The following is a 10,299-nucleotide window of genomic DNA, read 5'->3' on the forward strand; positions in this document are numbered from 1 at the left end:
GAGGCATTACGATCTCCGCCGCTGCAGCTACGCTTGAGAACGATGTAGCTACGCTGTCAGTTCGATGTTGCCGATGTTATCCGATCGATGCACGCTGTATCTACGCTCTGCACGATATAAATTATACGATCTGATCACGCTGTCTGCAGTCAGTCAACTTATTAGCATGCAGAACTGACGAAGAAAATAATATACTGTGGACCTCGAAGAGGCTCCTCAACTACTACGGTTCTTTTGCAGCAATGCGTTGTTGTAATTAAACAAAGACGTGCTGATTTTTCCAAGGCTTTTTCTTGATGTCCTTGCTTTTATAGTCCGTGGCGGCTCCCTCCAGTTGTAGATGATTTCATATTCTTCAAAATTCTGCTATGTCCTCTTCCTCCTCTTTAAGCATCACGTGCAGTCTCTCTTTCTTCGCCTTTTGGATAGCTGCTTTGCTGCTTTCTTCTCTTCTTTTTCTTCATCCATTCTCTACTCCTTCTTCGGAAATTTGAGCTCCTTCTTCTTCATGTTCTGCCCTGACAGGTGTAGCGACAATTCCCTCCTCCTCCTCAACAGTTCTGCCTCTCGATCTCCTTGATCTTCTTCTGGCAGACATTTTTTTGTAAGTTTTCTTCCCGTTCTTGTGCCGATGTTACTACGCTCAGAAAGACCTTGTTACGCTCATCCCGCTGCGTTTACGCTGTCACTACGCTCTCCCCGCTTGCCGTACGATTAAAAATACGTCAATTTTCATCGGGGAGATCGGGAAGAAATTTTGAACAGGTTCAAAATTTCTTCCCGATCTGAAAAAAATGCCCGCTCCAACCCCGACCTCCACACGCTGCTGCTACAATGCTTCAGATCCCCGAACGCTTTTGCCGCTCTCTCCCGATCTGCTAGATCGGGACAGATCGGGGTCCAGATCGTGAAAGTGGAACGCGGGCTTTACCCCGCGTGGTCCGTGTTCTATGCCATGCAAAGACAGCGCAGGCGCCCGACCTGCTGAGTAATGCGTCTTCTAATAACGATTGTCTGTTATTCAGTCGTGCATGCAAAAATCCAAATGAAAAGGGTACCCAAAATGCTGGTAGGATAACCCCACCAAATCATAACATGAAACCCACGATTGAAATGTTCTCACATCAAACAAGACAACTTCAAAATAATGGAGCGTTATTTTTCTGACTCACTCTGTATTTGCCCCACTTAGCAAAAATATTTTGCTCACACTAAAGCGCCTCGTTATAACCAAGGACCTCTGTGTCTGAGATTTCGAGTATACGGTTTTAAAGTCATTAACAGAATATCGCTCCGTTGGGGCATGTGAGTTAAAAAAATCTAAAGCAATATAGATATAAGCCTATGATATGACAATTTAACCAGTTTAAAGATGGTAGTAGCAAGGGATTTCATTGAACATTTTTGTTGTTAACGTTTTGTTGTTGAGTGTGCAGGTATTACCGCTTTGTGAAAAAAAAATGTGTAGTATAGTATTTGAGCACAAAACTTAAGAGAGGAGTATATTGCCCATCTTTCCAAAGATTACTTGGTTGTAGCAAAGACCATCATAAGTATCTTTGTATAAACTTTTGTTTTTCTTTTTCTGTACTCGCTTTTATATTCATCGCTGTAAGAGAAGCTCAATTTTATTTTTTTTCTTTCTTTTATTATAGTAAGTTGTGAATCTGTACGTTATTACTTGCTGTAAAGCACAAGAAGACGAGGCGACATTTCCAAAGGTTTGTATCTATTACACAGTGGTGATTTGTATAAATATGTGTTTTTGTGAGGTTGTTGTTGGGTAACCAATAAGAAAAAGATACAAACTGTAAAAAAAAAAAAAAAAGACTATTCACACAATACAATACAAAAATTGGTAACCCAAACCGGGTTTATAGTTGTTACAAATTTTAATATCTTAGGTCTATTAAACCAAGCAAACATAGAAATTCATTTCATTTTCTCTACGAGAACAACTTGCATCCTCAATTTCAACTGGAATCAGTAAAAACTTTGTCAATCAAGGAAACATGAACAATACGATTATTACGGATTTGATAAACATATTTTTTAAACAACTCTCCCCGCTGTTGGGCTGGGTTACCTACAATGTTGCGCTTTAGGAATTACATGTTTGCATAAATTGTTTATAAGCAATTCTGATTATGAATATACATGATAATGAAAATTTGTGTGTCTGTCTGTACATGAAGCGTGTATGTGTGTGTGTGTGTGTGTGTGTGTGTGTGTGTGAGGTATAACTACCATAACTTACTGATATGTATAAAAAACAAAATTCTGGTCAGGGGCTCATTAAGGTGAAACAAAGGTGTTACATCTTTCGCCTCATCATGGCTGCTGTATGTTGAGGATTACGATACATAGACTGCACACATCCACACACAAACATTCTTATATAAATATATTTTACATGTGGATTCTGTATTGCAATCATGTACGTATATACAAAACAGTGAACGAAACAGAAAGCTATGATAGTTCCCTGAATATTCAAACCATTTTCAAGTTGGCTTTTAGACCATGCCAGGGAGAAGTGCGAGAAACAGAATCGGAAAAAGTTTCATTCAAATTGAATTAAAGGAGACCTCCGGATGATTTTCAGATTCTTACATTTGAACAACTATAAATTAGTTATACTGAGGACAGAGTTTCAGAATTTGTGATAATTGGGATGAAGAATAAGAATATTTTCAAAATTTAGAACAAATTGCAATGAACAAGGATGATGACATGGCAGAGTCACCATAAGAATGCAGAGGTTGGGGCTCAAGGAAGCTGAACAAAAGAAGAAGGCATGCATAGATTATACGCAGGTGAACTCGCCAGCAAGCGGTATTGTCATGAAATTACACTGTTACATTTCTGAAATATGTGAACCTCCTATGTCATCATCCTTGTTCAGTGTAATTTGTTTGAGGTTTTTCAAAGTATTGTTTCTCTGCTCAAGAACCACAATAAATGCAACAAATCTATACATGGAGTTGTTGATTTCTGTAATACATGATGTGAAATTATGAAAATCGTCTGGAATGTCCCTTTAACTGTGAAAAACTAGATATATCACTACGGCGACTGATATGCCTCCGCCATAATGCATGGTTCTCCTAATAGGTCTATAGTACAATGTCTTGACAATGTGTGATGACAGTTTCACACAATTGGCAAAATATTAAAATGACAGGTTTGACACAAATGTGCTGAATGTTCACTTTCCTAGAACTAGGTTCAATTGGATGAAAGATTAAAATGTCAGAGTGCAGGTATTTGGGGAACTGATGATCTTTACTTGACTTTTGACCCTTTTATGAGTTTATGCAATGAGTAATTTTCAAGGTATTGAGAAAAAGTATAATTTCAGTATCAAATGGGAAAATAGCATTATCTAGACCTGGCCTTTGACCTTTGACCTCACAGTTCCAAAGAGAATCACTGTTAGGTTGAACATGCATAAATATGTAAGTTTCATGATGATACCTTGAGTCACTTTTGAGATATAGAGGAAAAAGTGCAATTCAGCACTTTCACTTGACCTTTGACCTTTGGACCTTTGACCTTTTGGCAAGAAACTTCCCACAGAATATATATTGGGTAATACATGTATACATCAAGTTAAAAAAAAAAAAACCTTCAGGCATTGCATAAATATGAGGAAAGTAGTGATATTTTGAGGCGTTGACCTTGACCTTTGACCCCCTGACCTTTGAACCATGACCCCCAACTTCCCTAGATAATCACTGCCCATTGGAACAAGCATATACAGTGTATACTAAGTTTTATGAAGATACCTTGAACCATTTGCGAGATATGGAGAAAAACATGAATTTTCAACCTTTTTTTCACAAAATAACCTTTGACCTTTGATCTTTGACCCCGTGTCCCTAAAATCCAAACAAAGTATCATCCCCCCAGGATATACCCTCATACCAAGTTTGATGTAAAACCACCACACGGTTCTTGAGATATCGACAAAAACAAAACGGGACGGACGTACGTACGGACGGACGGGCGACCCGAAAACATAATGCCTCCGGCTACTTCGTTGGCGGAGGCATAAAAAAAGGTCAAGGAATTTGAAGATTCCGGAAGATTTCTCCAAACAATGATATAACTCACAGCACAATTAAAGGGACAGCTTTGATATTGACAGTTTCTGCAGTCATTCAAACATGAAATGAAAACATTGTTTTGTTTTTTGTTTTTTGTTTTGTTCAAATCAATGGGAGAGTTGTCAGGTAATGACATCGTCTCCTCCACTCTAGTGTATGCTGTTGCGCACACACACTCTGCGACGAATTTATTGTGTGAAACTTTCCTGTCTCCCTTATGTTTTATTCTTAATTTGATGAATTCTAATTCTGATATTATCATAAACGTTACAGTCAATATAAAATTGGTGAGGAATTGCACTCTCAGGTTTATTACCATCCACAACAGATGAACTCAAGAAACTCTCGTTTTTTAACAGGACTATCAGAGGCGGAGACGGAAAGTCTGAACATTTCTTAGAAATTGTGTGTTTTCACGGAAACACATTTTCATAGCATTGAGCTATAGTAGCTCCATGTTTACAGTAACGACGTGAGCATATATGAGTTTGTTGACCTGTGCAGGATCCAGCAATTGTTCAGTAGAGTGCATATCGTGACCCTTGCAAGTTCTTGCTGGTGAAAAGAACGCCTAAAGGTATATAGGCTTTAAAGGTTAACAAATGTCAATCATAATGGCATGTTTATTTGGCGAGTCATTCATAACGAGGTGACTTATTCGAAATGAGACGGGAAGAGCCAGTTGGACCTCTTTGAACACTCGCACTGTGCCTTGGCTAGCTTTGGCTGAGGTCTCCTGGTGAGGCCTCGCTGGTCCCGCTGGTGTTATTGCAAGGAGCACAAGTTTACACTTGTAGAGAGTTGTTACACGCCGACTCGTTAAGCCAGGTACCAGCTAGAGGCAAAAACCGGAGAGAGGCAAGGTGTATGGGGGTTCTGTTCGAATTTGTTAATTACGTATGTCTGAGTGACAAACTTTTGCTACAAGCGTTTGGTGGCAACACCACAACCAATAAGCCAGGTCGTAATTAGCTCTTTTGTGCAGATTTGCACCAACGGCCTTCCTCTTTCGTCAGTTTGTTAAGCACTTCATTCGTTTTGCGACATAATGATACGCATCAATTGCACAAAGCCTGACACTTTATGAAATTCATGTTCAAACAAAAAATGAATTTGCGTAAACAGGGTATCCAAAATAGATTTAGGAAAGCTTTTTTGAATATAAATTTTCATTTTGCATTTATTTATTTATCTACATATGGAGGAATCGAGCAACTCCGGTGGTATAGATACGACTATTAAACTTAGGGTACAGAAAAGGTTCGACATGTACTTTTCTTTCTGATACTGTGGAACGTTCGGGCGACTAAAATCCTAAATTTTCGCATTTTGGTAGGCAAAAGTAAAAGAAGACATAGCCTAACAATCCATTTAGAATTTCAATTGTCCGATCGGGCCACCATTTAAAGTTGATAACTTCGTTGAAATTTTGTGGCCCGTCGTCAACTTTTCCTTGCCCCGAGCCATCGGGCCACCGCTAATGTCGATTGTCGAATCCTGATCAGGAGTGGTATTTACGTGGGTAAAGTTTTTCTACCGGTCATTAGAAGGACAAGGAAAAACAACTCTATACTTCTTTAAATGCTCACAGTGTGAGAGGTCTCGCGCTGTGGCCGACTTTTAAGACGTGCAAATATGAAGGGCCGACTCCTCCGACTGAAAACTGTCCCACGAGATATCCGTCAAATATACGAGGCGCCTCAGACGAATGTAATGTTTAGCCAATCATTTCAACAATGACGACTGTAAACCACAAATTTGCTCTTTCTCAAATAATTTCAAAAGTTTCTTCTGTTCACCTCCCCCCCCCCCCCCCATCCCCCCCCCCCATTTTTTTTTTATAATACTATGTGCTCATTGAGAACATGTCGCTTGAAAAAATACACACTTAGGATCTGGGGCCAATCCGGCCGTGGCTTATTAAAGCCAAATAAAGGCTTTCGTGTTCATAATGCTTTCACTTCCGGGGAAAAAAAAAAGGGGGGGGGGGGACTGGTGTGTAAGCCTACACGAATTGCCATTCGACGTACCGATAAACATCAAACATTTCTTTTCTTCATGATGAAGAGAGCATGATATATACATATTTTTTAATCACTTATAGTGACACTGTCGATATTTGGTCTTGGGGGTTTTTTTTTTCGATTGCTCTTAGTTTGTTTGTTTGTTTTTTGTTTTTTGTTTTTTTGGTGCGTCTGTATATGCGTAAAGACGTGAAAATACCCCCAAATTGTCAAATACACTTTAAAAAGTATAACAACGAGCTATAATGGAAATGCTTACACATGTCTACTTGCATCTATAGCATGTATGATAGTAATAGACCTACACGTGTAAGATTGAATTTTCCATAATTCTGGGAGCTAGTGAATTTCTCCAGCCAGGGGTCCGTTTCGTGAAGTCATCACATAAAAGTCTTTACATAAATCTCAGAATGGCCAAAGTTGCTCAAAGATTACGTAGTGAGAGATCTTCTGTGAAGTAATATCCATTTCATAAAGTCTCGGATTAAATGTGTCTTATGAGCGGAAAGTCTTTCATCGGGCTTTCATGAAACAGACCCCAGGTCAAGTTTATTAGGTGACACACATCCACACACACACACATGCACTTACACGAACATACATGTATGTATATATATATATATATATATGTATATCATGATCATGTATATAATGATATATATATATATATATATGCAAACTTACATCCGATCAATTTTAATTCTGTCTTGTAATTGTGATTCAATAAAAATATTTAACTTAAGAAAAGTTGTAAGCAGCATCATTTCGTATTTTGGTATGACTGAATAATTTATTGGGGTCACTTTTCATAATATGCAATCTACAAAAAGTATGTACATGTACATGTGTACCAAAACATGTAACCAAGAACTGAATGGTACTGACTCCATGACAATGTGAAAATCGAGACTACATCCTTTCCAAAATGTGCTACTATTCAGCTAAAGCGTAATTTTGGGCAAGAATTTGACAGACACACAAAAACATGCTCGCACTTTACAACACATCAGATGTATAGGCTACACACTTTCATTTGTGTGCTTTGGAAGTTGCATCACTTTTGTTCATTTGTAAACAATATTTATCTATCAACATAATCATGGCAGCTTTATATTTATTGAGATTTTGCAAAGTTTGAAAGGGAAGAGCTAAGTAAAAAGAGGAGAGGTAAAATGTAAATGAAAGAGAGAGGTAAAAATGACTGCATGCCGTGCTTGCAGGTTTGCAAACATTCCTCCATGGCACATACAGAATCATTTGTTTATGGCAAAAGATTTTCTTCTTTTCTTTTCTTTTCCTGCAATCTGCTACCGGAGAAAATGAGTCATGTGAAAAGTATAGATAACAATCAATGATATTCAAAGGATTTAATGCCATTAGCCACTCCAGTGAACTCTCTCCTTTAAAGGGATGGTATAGTTTTGGTTGGGATGGCCAGCGCTAGGTTTCCAACTTTTTTTTTGTGAGATGAGGAGAAACATCTATTAATGCATATGAAAGAGCATATACAATTCTAAGAGGGATTCAAAGTCTATTCGATGAAAATTGGTTTTGAAATGGCTGAGATATACAAAACAAAGCAATTCTATTAAAAGGTAGGAGCCACCTTTTATTAGGATTGCTTTGTTTTTCTTTAGCTTTTTTTTCTCTTTTGACATCTCAGACACTTCAAAACAGATTTTCATCAAATAAACTTTGAATTCCTCTTATAATTGTATGATCTTTAATATTTCATATGAGATTATGAAATTATCTTGCAAAAAGTTGAGAGCTGAAAACTCATCTCAACCAAAACTATACCATCCTTTTAACCTGTCAAGTCATTTTTTTTTCTGCAGATATAACCATTTTTGTAATTTTTTAATTAGCAACTCTGAATTTCACTCCATTTCATTTATTGGTGAAAGATTTGATGGGACTGGCTAAATTCATTCACACACATAAATATGCCAATTTCAGAAATAATCATAAACTCAGCATATTCAGAAGCTACTGAATATTCATCAAACCAAAACAAAGATATACACGCAAACAAGAGGCTCAAAATGTTATGAAAGATTCAATTACAATAAAGAGCATATATTATGATAATAATGCTTAATAATACAATAATAATAATAATAATTAATAATAATAATAATAATAATAATGATAATATCAATAATGTAGCACCAAATCACAAGAAAAAATTAAACAGACATTATTGCATTGATGTGCTTATTTACAGTACTGGTTGAGGTGAGGATTCAGGTTTATAAAATTTTTTGGAGAGAGAATATGAGAAACCTCTTATGAAATATGAAAGAGCATGTAATTTCAAGTAGGATTCAACATTTGATGAAATTGGTTTTCAAATAGATATCCAAAAGGCGATAATAATAAAATGTGACAGGCCATGACTTTTGTTAGGATCTCTTTGTTTCACCTTGTTTTTAGATATATCTCAGTCATTTCAAAACCGATTTTCATCAAATAAACTTTTGATACCCCTTAGAATTGCATGCTCTTTGGCATCTCACAGAGTGGTTTCTCAATATCTCGCAAAACATTAAAAGCTAAATCCTCACCTCAACCAGTACTGTACAGTCCCTTTAACAGTAACAGCACTTTTGAGAAATGTCCATAAGGTGACTGCACTGTACATTACAAGAAGACACTGCTAATCCTGGTGCCTGCAACTCTGTGGCTACAATCTCACATTACAGATTGTTACACAGGCAAGGATAAGAGAGTCACGGCCTTTGCTTTGTGCGCTCTCTCTCTCTCTCTCTCTCCTTTTGCAGCTTTTGGCCTTTGTCTAACCTCGATTCATTACATACATCAATAAACATACTATTGAACAGACATATTTCATGCACTACACTGTACATGCAATGCATTTCAAAACACCTACCATATGTTGTAATTCAGAGTCAGTTCTGTCCTTTATCTGGAGATCATGCCTTTGTTTTTTGTTTTTTTTTCAGGGTTTTTTTTTCCATTCTCCCTAATTCCTTAACCCTAAAAAGACTGGGGGGGGCCTAAAAGGCCCCCCCCTCGACATTTCGCGCGATTACTCTGCAACACGCAATGCTCTCGCCGTGATGCTGTATGACTTTTTTTTTTTGAGTTTGACGCACATTTTGACACCAAATTTGTGACGCCCGGGGGTACGGTTCTGAAGTTACATAACTTTTTGTACATGCACGTGAGGCCGAAAATGGCTCAAAAATGTGATTTTGTGTACAAAGTCAATGCAAATTGAGTTTTTTCACATGGTTCATATAAATATGCTTATTTTTACTCTAAATGGCTGAAATTAATTTGTTTTAGGAGTATTATGCTTCAAAAAGTGTCTGCCACCAATTAAAAAAAAAAAAAATGAAAACAAAAGGTCGAAAAAACAAAGAAATACATAAGAAATTCATAAAACAATAAAATAAATAAGAAATTAATTTTGATACCAAATTTTTTTTCAAGTACATTTGCTAAGAATGCCACAAAGAATAATTAGACCAAAATGAGCACTTTTGGAGCTTTATTTACTGATTTAGATCAAAGAGTCTGATTTCTCGCATAAATTAGCATAATTAATCAAAATAAAATAAAAGAAGGCTATTTTGGAAAATTTGAATATACGATCTTGTAGATTACATCGCATACTACCATTGTGCAAATTTCTGCGGCGATCGCGCGATCCACGGCCGAGATCTTAAGGGGGGGCCCTTTAGGCCCCCCCCCCCAGTCTTTCGAGCTACCAAAATAGCCCAGTCTTTTTAGGGTTAAGGCCAAAATGAATTTCCACTTTTCTGCATACAGTAGTTCAAAAGAGTAAGCTCTAAGCTTTAAATCGATATAATTTTAAAGCTTAAAGCTTACTCCAGTGAAATATATATATGGTTACAATTGGACCATCCTAACCCATTCAAAAAGTGAATGAAATAAGAGACAGTTAAGAGGTTCAGTTCCATAGAAAAGGGAGAAATTAGGATTTCAAGATTGGGGTCATTCAATCATGCTGTGGTAAAATATCAATGAAAACAAGTTTCATTTCCTTGTAAAAGCAGCACCAGTCTACAAATGTATGGTTGAAAAAAAAACCCACAAAAACAAAACTGCTAATATCTCAATTTTAGTTTTGCTTTAAGCTGTTTAAATTTTGTCAGTAGGTAGAAAAAAGATTACTC

This window comes from Diadema antillarum, unplaced genomic scaffold (genome assembly GCF_040938485.1).
Source record: "Diadema antillarum isolate AM-2024a unplaced genomic scaffold, OU_Dant_1.0 seq00000423_RagTag, whole genome shotgun sequence".
In the NCBI taxonomy this organism is placed as follows: Eukaryota; Metazoa; Echinodermata; class Echinoidea; order Diadematoida; family Diadematidae; genus Diadema; species Diadema antillarum.